At 42.8% G+C, this 21,833-nt stretch overlaps 1 protein-coding gene across 6 annotated transcripts in view; it reads left to right on the top strand.

The window, feature by feature from the left end:
* Nucleotides 1-268: 268 nt before the first annotated feature.
* MDM4 (MDM4 regulator of p53) overlaps nucleotides 269-21,833 on the top strand; it is a 373,509-nt gene continuing 351,944 nt past the window's right edge. For 5 of the 6 annotated variants that reach the window (XM_078644640.1, XM_078644638.1, XM_078644641.1 and 2 more), the window contains exon 1: nucleotides 269-403. The gene's annotated coding sequence lies outside the window, so the exon portion shown is untranslated. The remainder of the gene's footprint in view (nucleotides 404-21,833) is intronic. The other variant, XM_078644639.1, reaches the window with a different exon arrangement.

Below are 21,833 nucleotides of genomic sequence, written 5' to 3'. Positions count from 1 at the left end.
CCTGAACAACAACGCCATCAGCCTAGCCTGGCGGTCTCGACCCGAGGGTGGCTGTGACTGTTCGGTCCGTGACTCACTCAAACTTGAAAGGGCGAGCAGCCATTCAGCCCCAGCACCCTGCAGTTCCCGCCGACTATCGGAAGGCGGGCCGGGGAATGTATTCCACGCCATTCACCACTTGGCTGTTCTGTGTGGGCTATTAGGATTGGCTGAGGCGCCCTCCGCGCTCATAGGTCATTTTATACAGCACTGGGGCCGCCCACTCCCAGGCGGATTTCAGATTGTGCTCAGCTACGGGATTGGTTGTTATTTGACCCGGAAGTGCTAACAATTACTTTAATGGCGTCCGTTAGAAGATCAAGCACGGCCGACAGACATTAGAGAGCCCGCTTGGGCTGTCTGCGTAAGTAGTTGATAGGGGAATTTGAGGTTTCGGGAAAGGTCATTCCTACAGCAGGCTGGGTGTGTGGGGACGGAGTGGCATGTGTTCTAGCATGCTTTAAGAGCTTGAGAGTGAACTGTACCTAGTCTCCAGATGGTGGAAATCGCAGCCAGTAGTCTGTCTGGTTTTGAGCAAATAATGACACTCGGGACCCTGGAAGCAAGAATTACATGTGTTTTAAGGTTTAGAATGAGGGGCGTCGCTTTGCCGGCTCAGAGGCCGTGATGAGGTGTATCCATAAGTGCTAATCAAAAACTATAGACCGGCACGCGGGCGCTCCTCAATGTGTCGGGGTAATCAGGTCTACAAATCGAAACCACAGTTCGGTGCTTGAGGGCAAGAGCTGACCACCTCACAACCCAAATAACCCAAGGGGGTTTAAAATATACAAAAATAGTATAGAGCGCTCAAATTAAAGCATGTAGGTGTTTGTGCGCCCTTACCGTTCTATTTCATTCCGAATGGGAGTTGTATTGTTCAGTTGTCATTTATTGGATCCACAAGTCTTTCCTTGAGTCCATAAGAAATCTCCTCCTCTTTTGTTCAAATAAAAAAAGCAACTCTGTAATATCAGGTCATGTACCAATATATTTTAATTATCCACAGCGCCGAAGAGTACACCTCACTCGTGTTTCATGGCAGATTATGGGGAGTTTTTATTATTTTGATCTGAACAAAGGAGGCAGCGATTTCTTCTAATACGTCTAAGCCCTGAGGAAGTCTGAGGCGATTGTGCCCCTAGGAGGAAACACGTGTTTGCTGTTTTCAGTGTATATGCCGTATGTGGTGACTAAGAAGCGTTACCTCTGTGCATAAATGATGATTGTAAAGAAATATGGACTCAAGGAAGTTCTTGTGGATCCAATAAAAGAATACAGCAACAAAACACTCTTATTTTGGCGTTTAATTTGTTACTTTGAGTGCTGAGAAATTTTTTTGTTTATCCCTAAGTGTTTTGTTAAGTTGAAGGCATTTCTTTAGTGCACATACACATAATATTTTTGGGACTATCATAAATACACTTTCTATGTCAACAGTCATCAGGGGGGTGTAATTCCTATAGCCTGACGCCCAATTTTTTGGGTCAAGGACAACAAGTTTTCATGTGTATTATGTCCTTGGGACAAGTAGGCCCAACCCCCAGCAGCACAAACCCCATGGCTGCCAGTTTACAGTACCACATTATGGACCAGGGAAGGTCATTGTCTCCAGTTGATGTAATATTTGTTTTCATTTATTAATGCGGTTTAAATTTGTATTTATGCTTAATTAATTCTTTATTGTTAGGGTGAGCATTCTAAGGAAATGTTGTAAGCTTGGACTGCACTACTGATAGCAGTTACTGTATAAACATGTGTACTCACCTTTTCATACTTTAGCGATATGAGGCTGTGTATAATGCTTCTAGAATGCTCTCTGAGTAGATGCAAATATTTGCAGAAGCTTGAAAGCAATATGAATGATTCTTTGCTTTCAAGATAAAATAGTCACAAAAATGCAACTGACTTTTTTTTGTTGCTAAACTACTGTACAATTTTATGTACCAATTCTTTGCAGCCTAATTTATAAAAATGTATTGATGCATACTAGTATTTCCCAAAAATATTCCTATTGGAAAATCGGTGTAACCAGTTTGAAGAACATTATAGGAAACATAAAAATAAACAAGCATTGGCTAAGTAAGTAGGTCTGAAATTGGTGGTCAGCCTTTTCATTTTGTCAATGCAAGTCTTGTTTTGGCATACTGATGTTGGAGTTGCCAGGACCTCACCATTATAACAAACATTGTCCGAAAGCAAAAAAAACAACAACAAATAATTGGTCTAATAAAAGCACATAATGCCACGTTAGTCCATGGCACTGAGAAAAACTACTTTGTGTGCCATTAAGCTCTGTGAGAAAGAGCAGACTTTTGTCACTCCTAGTGAAGCCAGCCAATGGATAAATAAAGAAAGTCAGAGTTTTAATAAACACAAGCGGTCTTGGTTAACCCCAGACCTTATTAGGGGCCCAAATATTAAAGGCATTTCAAAAGTCCACCCATTGTATATGTCCTTGCATTAGTGCAGATTTACGGCTCTCATGAATTCACAAGAATTTACAGAAGCAGGCCAAGAAATTGTACTCCTAGAAAAATATTTGTGAACTGCATTTTAGCACGAGCAAATATGCATGTGTAGATTTGCTCATGTGAAAATCTGAGTGTTTGCAAGTTCACTTTCATTCCAACCACTTTTTCCCCAACCCTTGAAGAAGTTTTACGTCTGCCACTGCTGGAGTAAATTTCCAACTTGTCTCAGTATTGGGAAAAGATTAAAGAAGAGCTGGTGAAAATCCTTCAAACATGCAAGTTAGTAGTTTACACTGACCCAAAACGGCATTCCAGTCCTGGAACTATTGCTTACCACTTCCTTCAGCCCCACTATGTAGATCTGTGGAATTGCAGCAAACTAAGGGAATTGCTAGTATTGAAACCCTACTATGGTATGAGCCCTGGCATAATCGGAGGCTATATCAAAGATCATAAATAAAGAGATTGCTGCCATAATTTGTCACCGCACTACACAGTTCAAAAGGGCGAAGTGAATTTGTTTTACAGGCCAAGTAGATTTATGAAGCAGCCGGCCCCATGGACAAATAGATATTTGATTAAATTCCACATTCCTGATCAGTCTTTATAGCCCCAAAATGACATTATTTTACCTTCAACTGGCTTACAACTTTTTCCCCTTCTATGCATGTTAATGGGAAAATTACAGTCCACTGATTCTTTCCATAAATCTCAACCTTCTCTATTTTTGAATGTTGATGTGCTGGGCATATCCTGCAACTTTAAGTTTCTATTTGGTGGTGGGTTGTTTCTCCAGATGTATTGCATGTTTCCTGGAGGATGAGGGGGTGGGAAAGTAGCACATCCACCCGAGTGGTACTTGCAGGGTTTGCTTTTAAAAATAATTTATTGCCTACGGTGTGCAGCCCAAATAAAGTGGGTTGTATTGCTTTGTAGCATTTATATAGCGCCACAAACTCCGTTGTGTGGCGGCAAGACATATTTTTATATGTACAGTACAGTAGAATATGGGAGGCGTGCATGGTTTTGCAAAACATAAGGAGTATGCTCCGATGTGTCAGGTGGAGGTCAATCAAAAAAATGGAAAATTAATCCTTTTTTAATAAACCCCTCACTCACCACCTAGTGGTGACATGCTTCATCATCGGGGTCCACCCTGGTGGCCTAGCGTCACCAGGGTGTGCTTCGACACCTGTAGTACAGTGGAGCAGGTTTGTGAAGTGTAAGTGCAAAAAAAGGGGTGATGTTAAAAATTGTCCTGGTTTGTCTTTCAAAAATGAATTTTATTAAAAAGCAACTGGACAATATTAAAACAAAATGCGAGATACTGGAAGGGGGAAGTTCCGACCTACGTATCTCTATATGTGTTGGTGGTGTTTTTAGGTCAACATGTTTCTACCTTATGGGAAAATTCCCGGTATTCTTCAGGACCAAAGGAGATGGACGGTATGAGCCTCCTAAAGGACTCACCCTATCCTAAATCCTTGTGAGACCTATGGCACAATTGTGCCTAGGTAAAATGCTCACAAAATTGTGGAGCAATAAATAGAAAAACAAAAACCTGTGGGGAAAGAGAAATGGATTGGCGTCAGGCGCAAAACATTCTTACTAGCCTGTAACGTCGTGCAGATTCTTAGTGCAGTCATTCTGCATGCCACAGTGGTGATTTGAGACCTCTCGTAATTGATGAGCATTGTGATATATCGTGGGTGAACGCTTATGATTAAGGCCAATGGAAGATATATCAATGTCTATTAGGTACGTGCTAAGTCACATGCAGTTTGTACCGTTTTATCTCTCAAATTAAGGAAAAAATACTATTGTTACAGCGCAGAGCTATTATGACGCGCAATGTAATGTCTCACGAGTCACTCACTGGTGACTGGGGGTGACTCTAAGTGAAAAGACAGACAGGACTGACAAAACACGAATTACACAGAAGGAGACATATATACAATATGGCATAGATCAGGCTTACTACTATAGCTTTTGTTTGGTGCTTCGTCGGGCAGGGGGTAGGTACATCACGCGGTACAACGTACTCTGAATTAAGAAGTGTTGTATCCGTGATTAGAAGCATGGAAATGGTAAATATCGTAGTAAGGATGTGCGGTAAACTATCCGCGCGTGTTAATGTACACGCCGGTACATTTGGTCAGTTACTTACAGTTTACTGGCGTGGTACATGGCCCGTTACCTACAGCTACCGTCCGCTGCTCGGCTGCAAGTGCCGGGCGGACTGCCGTGGTAGATAATGGGCGGCTGCTTCCGGGTGCGGTCACGTGGGTCCGCGTCACCGGTTGGGCGGGGTTGCAGTATGGCAAGCCGCCGGGGCCCTCGGTTGTCAAGGAGACGCAGTAAGCGCTCAGTTTCAGGTTGCAAATGTCAATGCCTCCGCGGAGGTGATTAACAGGGGTACTGACATGTCGGGGATTGACTATCATGCATTAATTGCAGATCGGGATGAGGGTAGATAAAGGTAGTTAAACAACGGAGGTAAAAAAACGGAGGTAAAAAACGAAGGAAAAGGAGTGAGCTCACTCTTTAAGGCTAAGTCATATAGGCAAACCGAGGGCTCTACGGTTGATGCCAGGGAGCATGGTACTAGGAAAACGCAATACCCAGCGTGGGACTATTGGATGTATTGGTAAATAGGTTGAGAACTATGGGCATTGGGGATAATGGGGAATGTGTTTAACATGGCGCCAGTGGGCACGGTGGTACTGCTGGGAGACCCAGAGTGGTCCATGAGGTATCTGAAAAAAATGCTCATTTCAGCACAGAGGCCCACGGAATATTATCATTTAATCCCTGTTTGTGGGTCGAAAGTCTGTAAATCCAGCGTTGCTCCTTCTCGAAGAGGCGGGATTGTATGTTGGGGCCTGGTTGCAGTTGCTCTATTACTGTCCATTTCATGTCATTGGGGGTGTGATGGGCTGTGAGGAAATGGTCGGTCAGTTTGGTAATGTTTTTCTTGCAGCGTATTGTACTTCTGTGTTCACAGATACGTTGTTTTACTTTGCGGGTCGTCTTTCCAACGTAAGGCTTTTCCCGCAGGTACAGGTGATTAGATACACAACATTGCTGCTGTTGCAATTGGTGTGGCTTCTTTGTTCCCAGATCCTGTCTTTTTCGAGGTTTAGTGTTTTGGTGTTGTCCGTAAGGTGGCAGACACTACAGTCACCACATCGTGAGTGTCCTGTTACAGGCGGTAGCCCCCATAGTTGTGTGAGCGTGGGGTTGTTGTTCTCAATGTTTTTTTTTGGTCTGGTATTCACCAGGCTATCCTTTAGGCTTTGCGCCCGTCTGTATGAGAAAAGTGGCTTCTCCCATTTGAGGTTGCCGGAATTGACCATGGACCAATGTTTGTTTATACTTCGACTGACTTGATTTGAGATTGCATTGTAAGTGGTCACGCATGTCAATGGAGTTGCTGGTTGGTTCCTCACGGTTTCTTCCAGGAGGGTATCTCTCTTTTGGTTCCTGGCTCTCTTTTGACATTTGTTGATAATCTGGGTGGGGTAGCCACGGTTTTTCAGCTTAGTTGTTAGTTCTTCTGCCTGGCTCTTGTAGTCAGTCAATTTGCTGCAGTTTCTGCGTAAGCGCAGATATTGGCCGTAGGGCAGATTCTCCCTTAGTGGTCGTGGGTGGAAGCTCTCGTACCTTAGCAGGTTGTTTTTTGCTGTCGGTTTGAAGTAGGTCTTGGTTGTGAGCGTATCATTCTCCCTTTGGATTTCTATGTCACTTAGTCACCCCCAGTCACCAGTGAGTGACTCGTGAGACATTACATTGCGCGTCATAATAGCTCTGCGCTGTAACAATAGTATTTTTTCCTTAATTTGAGAGATAAAACGGTACAAACTGCATGTGACTTAGCACGTACCTAATAGACATTGATATATCTTCCATTGGCCTTAATCATAAGCGTTCACCCACGATATATCACAATGCTCATCAATTACGAGAGGTCTCAAATCACCACTGTGGCATGCAGAATGACTGCACTAAGAATCTGCACGACGTTACAGGCTAGTAAGAATGTTTTGCGCCTGACGCCAATCCATTTCTCTTTCCCCACAGGTTTTTGTTTTTCTATTTATTGCTCCACAATTTTGTGAGCATTTTACCTAGGCACAATTGTGCCATAGGTCTCACAAGGATTTAGGATAGGGTGAGTCCTTTAGGAGGCTCATACCGTCCATCTCCTTTGGTCCTGAAGAATACCGGGAATTTTCCCATAAGGTAGAAACATGTTGACCTAAAAACACCACCAACACATATAGAGATACGTAGGTCGGAACTTCCCCCTTCCAGTATCTCGCATTTTGTTTTAATATTGTCCAGTTGCTTTTTAATAAAATTCATTTTTGAAAGACAAACCAGGACAATTTTTAACATCACCCCTTTTTTTGCACTTACACTTCACAAACCTGCTCCACTGTACTACAGGTGTCGAAGCACACCCTGGTGACGCTAGGCCACCAGGGTGGACCCCGATGATGAAGCATGTCACCACTAGGTGGTGAGTGAGGGGTTTATTAAAAAAGGATTAATTTTCCATTTTTTTGATTGACCTCCACCTGACACATCGGAGCATACTCCTTCTTATGTTTTGCAAATCCTTGTCCAGGGGAACAGGAGTATTTCTCGTCCACTCGGAGTGGGCACAATCCCTTACTCTCTCCTTTGTTTTCCCAGGCGTGCATGGTTGACAGTGTTATATTTGGAAAGAGTTTTGGTGACTTGCATGAGGGAGCCAAGAGGATCGCTTATCCAGGGTAGGGTGCAGTTTGATGATGGAGAAGGTGTGAGACAGAGGCCCACCAAACATCATTGTGATCAGATTGTAGTTATAATTTACGCTGCTGAGCCCACATAATGTTATGTTTCTGCTGTGCTAGGGGCACGGATTGGAGGTAGGATCGTCCCGGCTGGTCTGTTATTGAAAGTGGAGTTGGGGATAGGGTGACAGGGATCTAAAATATGCAGACGTCTGTGTGTGGTTAATCCAAATTTGTGTAATCACGGAAGGTCCACTGTTCCACAAGGCGATAATGTTGAATGGGGTTGGTGAGGTGCACAGTAACCATGTAAAAAATTCTACCGTACTTTCTGCTGCTCTACACATTTATCACATGAGCGATTTAAAGTTGTAGAGGAGCAGTAAAAATTGATTGTCCAAGCTGAAACTGCACAATATTTAAAGGGTACCGATTCCATCTACACCTGTTAGGCCAAAGCAGAACATAATTTTGAGCAGATTCGTATTCAGTTCCTTCTCAGCTTCCTAAAGGTTGATGGGTGACATTTTGGAGGGCCCTATTTGGGTCATGACTCGGACCATAGCCAGCCAGGGCACCCTTTACTTGCAAAGATGAGACGTTGCTGCCTCACATGAAAATGATCCAGCCCACCCCTTGCTAACCTTCAGTACTTTTAGTTTTCCCTCTCCCATATAAGCCCAATACGTTTCCTAAGATCCCAGAGATTCCTGCTATTTTAAGTTTACATGGGGAGCCCTTCCTGCCCTTCAAGAATGTCCTCCTATACGACTTCCACTTTCATTGTAACATGATTTTGATCTTTGAAGGTGGAGTGGTAAAAGAAGGCTGAAAGGGAGATTGGTGGTATCTTCAAGTTGTGGGGGTAAGTGTTGATAGATGTGGCTCGTGGACACCTGAAAGGGAGTGGGGATGTTTGGGAGTTTGGCCACATAGCACAGTATCTGTTAGAAAGCACTTATTACACTATTGTAAGTGCATTAATGTTTAAACCCATGTTTTGTTTATATAAACATTCGCTGTGCAATTATTTTTGTAAACTCCTATCAGCCTTTCTGTTTCATGAATATTGGTAATGGAGGCAGGAGATCGCAATCCTTTTTGGGGCTATAGGGTATCCACCAAAGTGCTAGACTTAAGTGCACTTTGAGCCTTCTGCAAACATGTCATAGTGTAGCCCCAAAGAAACACTTTTGAACCTTGCAAGCTGCTCTATTTTCCCCCAACTGTCAAACATGGAGTTCCTTTCTGCCTTTGCAATATTTGATGCAACAAGTAGCCTAGGAACATAAATCTCAAGGTTGAAGCATTTGCAGACGTTGGAGATGAGGGTTTTTTTGGTCAAAGTTCTAATTCTGTCTGGAACATTACTAAAGGGCCAAAGTTAGAAAGTATTCCAAGGTGTGCCACTTACTCCTTGTTTAAAGAGTGTCGGTCACTCTCTTTAAGCAACTTGGTGGTCCAAAGAGTAGCTCCCAATGAGGTGATTTTTCCCTTAGTGGCAGGCTTTTCTTGCAGAGTGAGTCTTTACTCCAGAGTATGAGACTCACCCGAGTGAGAGACTCACCTAATGGAAAACTCTCTACCAGTGAGCTCCACTTGATCTGTATGTAGGTGATGGACCGATTTTGCTTGATTCCAGCAAAGGAAACTGGATCTCCTGTGTATTTTAGAACAGCTTTGACTTCCATATTCCCTTAGCTTACAGGTTCTTGAGAATAACTATTTATTCCTGTTGCAAAGGCTTTAGAGCCACAGTGGTTGTAAAGAATGGCTGAGTATTACACCACACACCTAGTACAGATTAGAAGGGGTTTGGCGCAAGGTCTCGATATTGCATCACATAGCTTCCATGAAATCACAGTTGCTGCAGAAAAACTGTTTAATGGACCAGCCATTTATTATTTTAGTAATATTTTATTGCTGTATAACTACTAAGATATCGCCACATGGGATGTATATTAAATAAGTAAAAATGCAGAAAGCTTTCTAGTATTGAACCTTATTATTATGAGTTATTACACAGATACATCCCATCCCACATTAGTCCCCTCATGACCAAATTATTAAATACCAAAAACAAAGCGCCCAAAAAATGAATGCTGCGTGTCACTGAAAATGGTTCACATCTCATTGAGTTTATATTTAGTTTTTCTGAAGCTGCCTAGATTTTTTTCATGTTTTCTTAAGTACTCCTATTTTGAATAGTAAACAAATCCCCGAAAGTTTCTTCAATGTCGACAGTAAGTGAATAGTGCCTACAGTGCAAACCAAAAATACAGCTCTAAAATCAGTATGTTAACTTTATCTTCCATCATGCAATCGTATGTGGCTAGCAAGTGACAGTAAGAAATGTATGTGAGTATGTTGCTTGATGGGTGAGGTTTAGAATTATTCAGTTGATGGATAATTAAATCGTCATTGTGCAGTATTTTTATGCTTGGTACTTCTTGTTGACGTACTCGAAGCATGTGATATGGTGTCTTTCTTCGTATGTTGATGTTTCATCCTACTTTGAAAAAAATGTCGTAGGAATATCCAACCCAGATAGCCTAACAAATAAACCTAAAGCTTTCAAACAGCATTTTAATGATAGACTCATAGAACTCGGGTTGGGGGTCAATCATAAATTAATCTCAACCATCTCTTTCTGCTCATCCCCCCCACAACTTAGGTTCATCAGTTTCAAGCCAACAAACTTGAACCAAGTTTTAGAGGTTTCCAAAAACAAAGGCCTCCAAACTGTTTAGTCTAGGATTGCTCTGCACATTGGACAAAGGAATTCTTCACCTTTGTCCCGGATGTTACTCACTTAGTCAATGCATCTCTGCTACAGTAGGTTATCAATGCTTTGCTAAAGATGCCACTAGCAGAACCTATGATAGTAGCCTATTACAGACCACATTCAAAGTTACCTTTTATAAGTAAAATCTTAGAAAAGGAAGTCCCAAAACAACTCCACAGTACATGTAAAACAACCACCTTCATAAATGGAAATCACTCTTCTGGCCTTGCAGAGGCACAGTGCACTACAGAATATAGATATCTTATTAACTTTACACTAGAACTATTCCGCCGTCTTCATGCCCCTCTAATTTTCGGTAATGTAGCTCATGGTCCAATTTCTACCCTCTGGATACCACTTACAGGCAAAGTCCAACATGTCTCATGGTTATCCCCACTCTTTCTTGATGTGTGCTGTCTTGCCCATGTATATAGGTAGTTTGTTTATGTTGCCTTGTCCTTGTGCTGTTTTTTGGGTGTTCTGAAATAAAAATGTATGTATACGTGGTCAAAGCTTCCACTTGGAGGCAGTTCTGGGATGGGCTGCTTCTGGTTTGATGCTGAAATGAGATTGTTCCATTAAAACGATCTCTAATCTACAAATTGGCTTTCAAGAATGTTTCAGCTGGTGAAAATAAAGGTTGAAACTGTACGCGCCTTGGCTGCAACAGTGCTCAGAAGTGGCTTCTTATAAAGATCATGTGAGGAGTATGCTGTGTGACAATGTACTGTCTGATGAATTTTAAAAACGTAAAATTGAGATACTTTCTTAGAGACAGCTATATGGTTTGGTCGTGTGATTTGATGTTTGGGGAATCTGGGGAAAGGAAACATTGATAATGGCTTGAAGAAGAACCTTAGTAACATTGCCCAAGGAATTGTTTAGGTAATTTTTAGGCAAAGATTAATTTTACAGAGCAGGCAGTTTCACATTTTTTTTTGCTCACGTATAATTAAGAAAAATCCAACATTTTATTTGGATGAAGTGTTGAACAGCTTTAATCTAGGTTAAGAATTTTCTTTGTAAATACCTCCTCGTAAACAGACCCCCACGATATAGCGGCATGGATTAGCAAATTTAGCGGCACAAATAGGGAAATTTAGCGGCACTTTATTTTACTCATAATCATTCATTCTCAGCCTTAAATCAATGGAAACTGTTTTAGGAGAGTAGCCTGCTTTGAAATAGGCAACCTGGGATATGGAACAGAGGAAGCAGCCCACAGGTGAAGGCTGTTATCCCTTGGAAATGCAATCCTCCATTTGTTTTAGTATAGGTTCTGAGAAGCCCATCAAAGATGGCCTAGTAGCATCCCATAGGAAATGGCATTCCAGAACCTACCTTAGTGAAATTAAATATTTGCCCAGGATCACACAATGTACCATGTTACAGCCAGCTTGAAAGCCAAGGTCAGGCAGCCCATGCCAGTGCCCTTGTTGGACCCTTTAACTCTGATCCCATGATGACCCTCCTTCTCTTGTCTCGTGTGTTTTGGCGGCCCGGGCGTAGGTGCAGTTGTTAGGGCCTGTGACTGGCTGGGAGCAGCCAATGCGGCCCTCGTAGAATTTACAAAACGCTGGGAGCAGTGAACTGCGCGTGCCCCAATTCCATATGAAAAAAATCCTCAGGGTGGGCTTCTGCTAAGAAATCACTGGCAGGGTCCCGGTGGCATAGAAGCGACACGTTTAATGCGCTGGAGAAAAGTTCCTGCAAACTACGAAATCTGTTTGTAAGTGCATCGAAGGCACTGGAGATGACCATTAGGCAGCTCTATCCGAGCCTAAAACCTCAACACTTACAGATGCATGACTCAAACAGACAAGAAATAAAGAATGTAGCAACTACACAAGTATTTAAAAACAGTAAAACTGCACGAGCTAATTAAACACTTTCAAAGGGTTGAAGGTGCAATACGCGCAATGAGAAAAAAATAGATAAATAAATTGTTTAATCAAGAATGGATACATATCCCCAGCTAATTCGACTAGTATTCAACTATTTTGACTAATCTGGAATAAACTCCCCAAACCATTTGATGGGAGAATAAACTAATCGCTACGGTAAAAATAAAAAGAAAAAAAACAGAACTTTATACCCCGAATGTCTCCCTGGGTGACATCAGACGGAACATGCTTTCTAGATAAAGTAGTTCCCAGCAGTTTTACTTTTACCCTAGAATCCGAGGCTAATATTCACAACAAACAAAATTAACCTGTACTCCAGACTGTCTATATGATGTAAGTGAGACACACACTCACTTAAGAAATCCAGTACCAATTTATAAAAATTTACTTCTTTTTATATGAATTTAGATACCAAGATCATTGGACTCTGGAAGATACTTTTCAAGTTATGAATTTTTATACGTTTCAAAAGTCGACACTGCAATTTTTAGAGCGGCATGTTATCCTATAGGGGAAAAACATATACCGTGTTTCAGCACTTAACATCAACTTGCAGGACTCTTCTTCGGTACTTAAGGTGAGTATGGGTTAAGTGCCAAGGCCACACCAACAGGTCACCTCAGTAGGCTCTGGGACGTTCGGGTGCAGAGGTGTTTCAGCGTCTGGTGCCCCGTTCATTTCAATGGGGAACAGTCCGGTTAGAAAGAGGTTGGGACTATACGGTCTCTCTGGTTGTACCAAGAAGGGAGGTGTTTGGTCCTTGAGGTGCTTGGGCACGTAGGGACACCGATGGCCCACTTCTCCTTGGGCTGTAGGACTCTGGTACAGTGGTGTCTTTAGGCATCGGGTTCATGCGGAAGGAGACACTCGCAGGTGAGGGGCCCTGCGGAAGTAGGCTTCAGGCGGTGAGTGGGAGTCCAGTCTTGGCAAATCCAAGGGTAGGCTCAGCCTTTCAGGGTCTCAGGACCCCATTGGCACGTCACCTCCCTCGGACTCTGGTTTATTTATTCAAAGTTTTATATAGCGCGAACAAGATCCTTACAGATATCAGAGCGCTTCACAGAGACCGGGGTAGGGGCAGCAGGACTGAACAGAAATAATGGGAGCAGTATAATAGTCACTAACATAATAGGATAACAGTAACGTACAGAAAACATATCAATATACAATCAGGTAACAAATAATATAAGAACGCACAAGTCATTGATCCCATTACAGTAGGGTTCAGGTCAACCTTATATGTGTGGATGGCTTATACCAATTTCTTAGGATAGAGAGAACACGAGGTGGGGTCATGGGGAGGGTTACTCAATAAGCTAAAGTGTATCATATATTGGTCGGTAGTACGAGAGTAGCGTAGTAGTGTCACATTCAGCTATCCATGTGGGTCTCACTGTCCCTGAAGTCCTCTGACGTGCACTTCTGTTCGGTCTTCCTCTGCATTGGTGTCTGTGCTGGACACAGCAAGCTGTGGTTACTTCAAGGGGTCCAGTACCCCAGGTATTGGTACTTACGGGCTCCGGTCGGTCCACACACTTGAAGGGAGGACGGATCTGTCCTCTGGGATCACAGCTGCCTCTTCCTTGGTAGCTGCAGCATCTGTATTCCCAGTCAGAGGCTGGACGGTGAACCAGACCTTGTTTCTTTGGTGCCTGAGCCTGCAGGGACGTAGCTTCTCTACTTCAGTGGAGTTCTCTTGTGATTCGCAAAGCACTGGCAGACCTCTGGGTTTGCCCAGCGGCAGGACGAGTCTGTTTCTCCACGAGGGTCAGGTGCACCAAGTGGGCTGGCTGGGTTGGCAGCAAACCAGTCATTGCACCTAAATTCTCGGGTCAGTAGACTTCTCTTTCCACTCCATCTTTGGGTCCATCAAATCTGTAGTCCTGGTATCAGGGGTGCCACCTAAATACTTCATTTAGGAACATTACCCGAAAAGTAGGTAGCCGATTGGCTACTACCTGGCACTTCCTTTGACTACACCCTCTATATGACCACTTCTGTGGAAAGGAGTCATAACCCTAACCCACTGGACCTGATTCCAGCAAAAGCAAGATGGTAGAATTTTTCTAGTCTTGTTCACTTCACTGTATTTATTCATCCCCGTGAGTGCGGACCTTATTTTCAAAACCTGGAGTGCCCATGTGCATATATATCTAGCTACCAGTCTCGCTATCAAATGTCAAAGCAGGCGCCAGCACCATAGATTGTTGAAACACCAACATTTATTGTACATGGAGGCCCTGATGCTTTCTGGTGGACCCTACCGCCTTGCTCACAACATCGCGCACCATTGGAAAAGCTCATTTTATGTTACATCACTCACAGAGGTTGTCACGGTAACCCGAGAAGGATCATAGACTTAAAGAAACATCTGTATGTGAAAGTGCTTCTAAGTTATATTAAGAAATACATTATATAAAGACTTAACTCAATCTTAAAAGCATTCCAACTTGATTGTAAAATAATATTGCTTTCATAACAAAATTAAAACAAAGTGAAATCATACTTCTGGTGGCTAGATGGATCACACTCACAACCATGGCACAGTATTTGCAAACTCATATCTGCATCTGATTATCTTGGCTGCTGTCCCCGTAATGGGATACGGGGGTTGATATATACATAAATTATGACAGTGTCCTAATGTACTAATATATTGCATTAATATATTCTATATATATTATTGTAGTGTTAACTTCTTGCTTTAGTAGTATGTGGACTGGAATGGACAGATAGAACTTGGATTGTCTTATTCTCAGAGTTCTGGGAAAGCTGCATTACTGTGGTGACAGTGTCATGTAAGCAGCTGTTCTGCTGAGGACATTGCTGTGAAATAAATTCACCTGGATACACATTCCTGAAGTTGTGTAGTTACTACATTTTCTGGAACGCACCCTCACACGCATCATTCCACACAAATACTACAATTATATATATATTGCAAACATTTAGCCCATGTGGGCTGTAATACCCTTTATCATGCATTTCTTACAGCCGTTGGTGTGCTGAAAGTAGAATTATATTACTGACGGTCTGAAATATGACAAGAACACCCTACGTGCGATAATTTTCAAGTGCAAATCGGCATCCTGTCATCATTGTTGAATCAGAGTATTTACCCATAGTGGAAAAAAGGGCTTGGTTTATAAAGTTGTTGTACTTTGGAGTTGACGGGTAACGAGGCCATGAGCGCGTTGAATGCACTCAAAGCCCTGATAAAGTTATTCAACCTAACAATCTGGCCCAAGTGGGCTTAGATACCCCTTACTATAAATATTTACTTGACAGGCATCGGGTTGCCGAAGATTATCAGCCACTCTAGATGGAGTAAGATCAGCTCGTTGTCACGAAAACCTGTCATAAAAATGTAAAATGTAAATGTCGGAATTTGTAAAGCGCACAGCTACCTCCACCGGAGGTGTCCCGGCGCTGTCCGTATACCGCTTAGGAACCCTTCCTGGCTTTCCTGGGAATTGTCCACTCCTGGGCACCCCCCAGGTGCAGCCAGGCATCCCAGAGCTTTTGGGGCCGTTGTGGAGACTAAGCAAGCTATTGCCCAGAGTTGCAGCGTGGGACCCATGATCAGAACAGGCACTGAGGCGAGAATATCCAGTCAGGGGAATTAATGAGCCGGAGACCCGCCGAGGTGGGAATCGAACCCTGGTCCCTGGCCAGAGCTCTGCATCAAGGTCTGCCTGCTCTAACCATTGAGCCACACTTCTCTCACCGTGATATTACATTAAAAAAACAATTCAACTTAATATAAACACAATTTAAATAAAACGAGTTTGCAACACTATATACAATTGATAACTGTCACCCAAACTTTGGAAACGGGAGAGAACAACATTCTACTGCTGCCTGCCGGGCTGTATTGGGAGCACTACAGCAAGTCTTCATTTCCTCCCACCCACTGGGGTTGATATTGGGAGAGGATTCAACCGTACCCACTTGGGTTAGACATTTATTTATTTTATACCGAGCAAGCGGCACCTATTCAGGTTTGAATTGGTATCAAGAGTCCTGGCAACAATGAGCATGAACTACTATAACCATGAGGCTGTGTTTGCTGACGCCCCCATGGGCGGGACTTTTAATTTTAATAAAATGTGATTCCGCAAAAGCCCGCTGTCTCCGTTTGGTGATGTAGAGCCAGTGATCAAGAGCAACACATTGCTCGAAACGTGTTTGGCCATATCAGTGAGGAGGGATGGAGGCTGGCTGGAACTGCTGCTGCCGGTGGTGCGTGTGCAAAACCCCCCGTATGTGACATTTTCAAAGAGGGCAACCTTTCGTTTTTGATATCGAGAAAGGATGTGTGCCGAAACGCGAGGGCGTCTGTCTTGTCTGTGAAAATAAAAGCAACATTAGAAAAAGCAACCCCGTGAGTGCGGATATTTCTTTGTGAAAGAGAAAGAGTTGGAGCATTATATATATATATATATATATCAAACATTTAGCCCATGTGGGCTGTAATACCCCTTATTGTGCATTTCTTACAGCCATTGGTGTGCTGAAAGTAGAATTCTATTACTAACGGTCTGAAATATGACAAGTACACCCTACGTGTGATAATTTTCTAATGCAAATCGGCGTCCTGTCCTCATTGTTGAATCAGAGTATTTGCCCAAATTGGAAAAAAGGCCTTGGTATCTAAAGTTGTTGTACATTGGACTTGATGGGTAACGCTCCTTATGAGTGGCCATGACAGCGTTGAATGCACTCAAAGCCCTGATAAAATTTTTCAAATTAACAATCTAGTGGTGTTCACTTCACTGGATTTATTCATCACCGTGAGTGTGGACCTTAGTTTAAAAACCTGGAGCAGTGAGATATATAAACTGGTACCTACACGTCTGGGATTCAGTTTAATTTTATTATCTGCTCACTTCTCTGGCAATACATGTTTCGGCAATCCATGCTGCCTTGATCATGTATGTATGTGTATATATAATATATATTTTGTATGCCAAACCTGACAGCGGCGAACAGACCGGCACTGACTCCGTGAACTGATGACAAAAGTTTTAATCCTTACAACTACCTAGATGTGTTTCGGTGGCGTACCGCCTTGATCACTACGTCAGGTACATTCTCATTCACTGTGTTATATGCACCATTTACACAGGGTTGTCACAGCAACCGTCAGCCTTGTGATAGACATAGAAGTCTCCTATGCCTATTCCTACATGACAGTGCATTTTACTTGTAATGTGAAACAAGATTGAAAGGATAATCAGAATTATTGTTAATGTATCCTAACATTTCCTGCACAACAATTCTTAAAAAAAGATAAATGCAAAAGCAGCATGTGAAAATATAGAGCACTAGTGACATCGTCCCTGTCATCATGTATAGACATGGAAGAAATAACAAAGCACGTATCACCTGTAAAGTGTATAAACGGGATGGGGAGGGTCAGGGAGAGCGCGCGTGCAAGGTAAATTGCAGACTATAAATAATATTTCATTAGCAGCTAGGTGCGCGCGCATTTCTAAATTTCTGTATACGTAGTGTTACTGTTTAATTAAATGTGTATGGGTATGCTACATGGTTGGCGGAAATGTAGAGGCTCGGTAGCCTAAGAGGCATAGCCGTCTTGCCCCAGTGGGCATAGGTTGCGAAGGCTTGCTGCTTCCGTGACCGAGGATCCATAGCACTTTAATTAGGTGAGTGGACGCTGCGCACAGAGAGTGGGATAAAATGTCGCTTCTAGGAAGGCCCCATCGTGAGTGAAAAGCGGTGAAAAATAAACATAAGGTAAATTAAAAGTAAATGTTACCTAACGTTACAGAGACTGGGTCTGGAGCGGGACAAGCAGCTAAAAACAAATTTACAGATGCACACTTAAGGCTTCATCCGCATTCATTCCATTCGGGATTTTGGAACTGAACAGGATGATGTAACGTAATTCCAGTCTTCTGAGGGCGAGCTGTCTGTTGCCTCCCGTATCAATCACATCGAAGGATAGATCCTGCACCTTACCTCTATGGGATGTGTTGATGTGCCTGGCAACATGGTAGGTAGGGTCATTATTAGCGATAGCCCTAAGATGTTTCAAAATGCGGACGTGCACTGGGTGGATGGTACTACCCACATACACCTTGCCGTATGTGCAGTACATGACATAGACAGCAAAGTCAGATTTGCAGGTATAACTGCTTCTGATTCCATATGGAGACTGTAGGAAGGGCATCTGGACCTCTCTGGTGTTGACACCGTGTTTGCACGCCTTGCACTTTGCGCATTTATGGAAACCCTTAAGTGCTTTAAGCCATGTGCAACTTTTAGCCGTACCCGGCGTGTTGCTGACTATTTCCTGTCGCATTGATTTGGCTCTCCTAAAAGTGATTTGCGGTGTTTTGCTGCAAATAGGACCTATGACTGGGTCATTGCGTACATTGTTCCAGTGCTATGTATTATTCTGCGCACATTAGCATGGTATGCGTTAAAGCCTGTGATTAGTCAGAGGGTGTCATTTTTTTGGTATTTTTTTAGGGTGTTTCTCATTTTTAGTTTTATTTGCTTTCCTGAAGAGAAGATTCCTCCTAGGTATGTTTGCTGTTTTGGTTTTTGCTTTCGCAAGTGTATCTGAGCTGTAACCTCTGCATTCTAGTCTATTGCAGAGTTCACTGGTGGATTGTTCTAGGCCTTTTGTGGTGCTGCAGTTTTATTTCATGCGTAGACATTCAGCGTAGGGTATGCTTTCTTTTAATGTGGTTAGATGAAAACTGCGGGCATAAAGTATCGTGGTACCTGCTGTAGGTTTTCTAAAAATTCTTGACTGCAGTTTATCATTTTCTACATGAATTTCGAGGTCTAGAAATTGTATGCTCTTGTCACTGGTGTTACATGTGAACGTGAGATTGAGAGTTATTAATTTCTTTGGAGAAGGTTTTGGCACTTTCTGAAGACCCTTTCCACAGGATAAAAATGTTGTCTATGTACCTGACATATAATACCACATTTTCCACAAATATATCACCTTGAGTTTTCATGAGTACTTGCTCCTCCCACCAGCCCATATGTAAATTAGTATAGCTGGGGGCGAAGCAAGTACCCATGGCTGTGCCCTACAGTTGTTTATAGGTTAATTAGTCAAATATGAACACATCATTATCCAAACACATCTCTGCCATTTGCACTATCATCATGGTATGTTGAAACAGATGCATAGGTCTTTTACCCAGATAGTAACTCGGGGCATTGAGTCCATCCATATGTCTGATGCTGGTGTAGAGTGTGTTCACATCTAAATTCATCAGTAAGTAGTCACTATCCCAGGTCACATCATAGATTTTAATCAGAAAGTCCACTGTGTCTTATGTTTGCTGGTAAGTTACATACAATTGACTATAGGAAGTGATCTATAAATCTAGACATAGTCTCAAACAATCCTCCTACAGCTGCGATGATTGGTCTTCCGTGGGGGTTACAATGGGTTCTTGTGAATTTTGGGGATTAGATACAACTGTGGTGTTACTGGGTAATCTGTTTTAAGGAACTCAAATTCTTGCTTGGATAGTAGTCCCAAGCTTTTCCATTCATATAAGGCCTTATGAAACTTCTCTTTGAATCCCACAATGCTGTTCGAACTTACTCGGCTGTAGCAATCTCTGTTTTGCAGTTGATTTTGCGCTTCTTTGTTTGTTTTGTTCCAGCGGCCTGAGGACGACATTTCCGCCTTTGTCCGACCAGCGGACCACTATGTCTTTTCTTTGCATGATTTTGTCAATAAGTTCATTGTATTTAGTCATCTTGTTACGACTGGTGCTGGACAACTCTTTGCTGCATTTGTATGCTAAATCCTTCAGGTCTTTTATAACGTTTTCAGCAAAGATGTCCAACCCGTCTTTAGGCATCATCGGTGTGAATACGGATCTGGGTTTTAAAGGCATTCGCACTGTCCTATAAATGTGTGTGTATGTGTATATATATATATATATATATATATATATATATATATATATATATATATATATATATATATATATATATATATATGTATATATATATATGTGTGTATATATATGTATGTACCAAAAAATGCCCAGCATTTGAGGCCGCACAACACTGTGATGAAGGAAACATCCTTAATTAGAAGAAACAGGCAGCTTCCGATTCCGTAATACATCCTGTGGCCTGACGCGTTTCGATGGACTTTCACCATCTCTTCAGAGGCCTCGTGAGCAGGAAAAAAATGATGACGTGCATGACTCGCCGCCCATTGTATTAATTGGCTTCCGAATGCCGAATTTGTTGCATTTTGGGCAGCGTAGTCCATTTAAGCACTATTTATCCCCTCCAGTGGGTAACATGCCCACGATTGATTGCAGGATAAATGTTTTTCAAGCCCTCCATTAGGCTTCCCGAATCGGACTTTGCCTGTTAAATTACAAATCACAGTACCATTTAATGGACTACGCTGCCCAAAATGCAACAAATTCGGCATTCGGAAGCCAATTAATACAATGGGCGGCGAGTCATGCACGTCATCATTTTTTTCCTGCTCACGAGGCCTCTGAAGAGATGGTGAAAGTCCATCGAAACGCGTCAGGCCACAGGATGTATTACGGAATCGGAAGCTGCCTGTTTCTTCTAATTAAGGATGTTTCCTTCATCACAGTGTTGTGCGGCCTCAAATGCTGGGCATTTTTTGGTACATATTTATACGGCTGCTTCACGCCGTAGAGGGATCGCACCATCCGAAGAACTTCATGGATGCGGACAGGGGGAGTGTTGTGCGGCCTCAAATGCTGGGCATTTTTTGGTACATATATATATATATATATCTATATATTTTTTTTTAAAAATAAGATTACAGGAACATTATAGTTGAGTTCAGATTTTACATACACAAAACCATAGACATTTTGCAATTATAATTCTCAGATAAATGTGACATGTGCCCTAATGTAATTATTACTTGTGCCTCCGCCATGCAGTGATATTATCAATGATGTCATAGTAGATGTCATGACTGATATAATTTCTGGGGTAATTAGCAGTTCATAATGAAGGCACGAGTTATAGTAACCTTAGGCCCCAATACTCTGCGCCCTGAGCCTCCAGCTGGAGCCAGCATCGCTCCTGACTGCAGGGAGAAGCTAAAAATGCTTCTCCCTGCAGGCGGAAGCAATGATTTAATCTGTTTTCATACCCATTTCAGTGTGGGCAGGGAAACAGATGAAAAGTCTGCTCCCAATGGGCAGGAGCATTTTTCATGCTCCCGCCCACTGGGAGTGGACTTTGTGTTTCCTCTTGGTTGGCAGGAGCTTTAAAAGAAATGGGGTGAAGGGAAACCGCTATGTCCCGGAGCTGGGCTTCCTGGGACATAGCTGGAGTCGGCCCTGGGGGATGGAGTCCCTAGGGGCCATTAATGGCTCCGGAAAGTCTGACATGTATCCTCCCCCTTCCATTCGGCCGCATAGCCGGGGTCTGGGGGGGTTGCGGTTTTCGGGGCTGAAAACAGCTCGCGGAGGGGGTCTGTGCTCCTTCACGCCCCCCCCTTTTTTTTCTTTTTTTTCTTTCTACAGCCAGGCCTCTGAGGGTCCAGTCCCTGGGGCCAAACTGAACATGGGAGGGGGCTTTGTGGCCACGTGCACCACCTCCCCCATTATATATATTAATCCACCCCTGCGACCTGGCCCAACAGGCCTATAAAATTAGCGCAGGACACTGGACTTGATTTAATTTTTTTTATTTTTGAGTGGATTTGCAGGAAGAGAAAAAAAACGGCTTTGGCCTTTGGCTGAGTCCTCGGGTCGGGGTACTCCTACTTTGGTGGCAGCAAATCAGATCTCAGCATTAAACTCTCAGATTCACTATTCTTTAGATAAATCTGTTTTCT

The sequence above is a fragment of the Lissotriton helveticus genome, chromosome 5_1 (genome assembly GCF_964261635.1).
Source record: "Lissotriton helveticus chromosome 5_1, aLisHel1.1, whole genome shotgun sequence".
Taxonomy (NCBI): Eukaryota; Metazoa; Chordata; class Amphibia; order Caudata; family Salamandridae; genus Lissotriton; species Lissotriton helveticus.
Note: the sequence above shows the minus strand (reverse complement) of the source record. Positions and strands in the feature narration are given on the sequence as shown.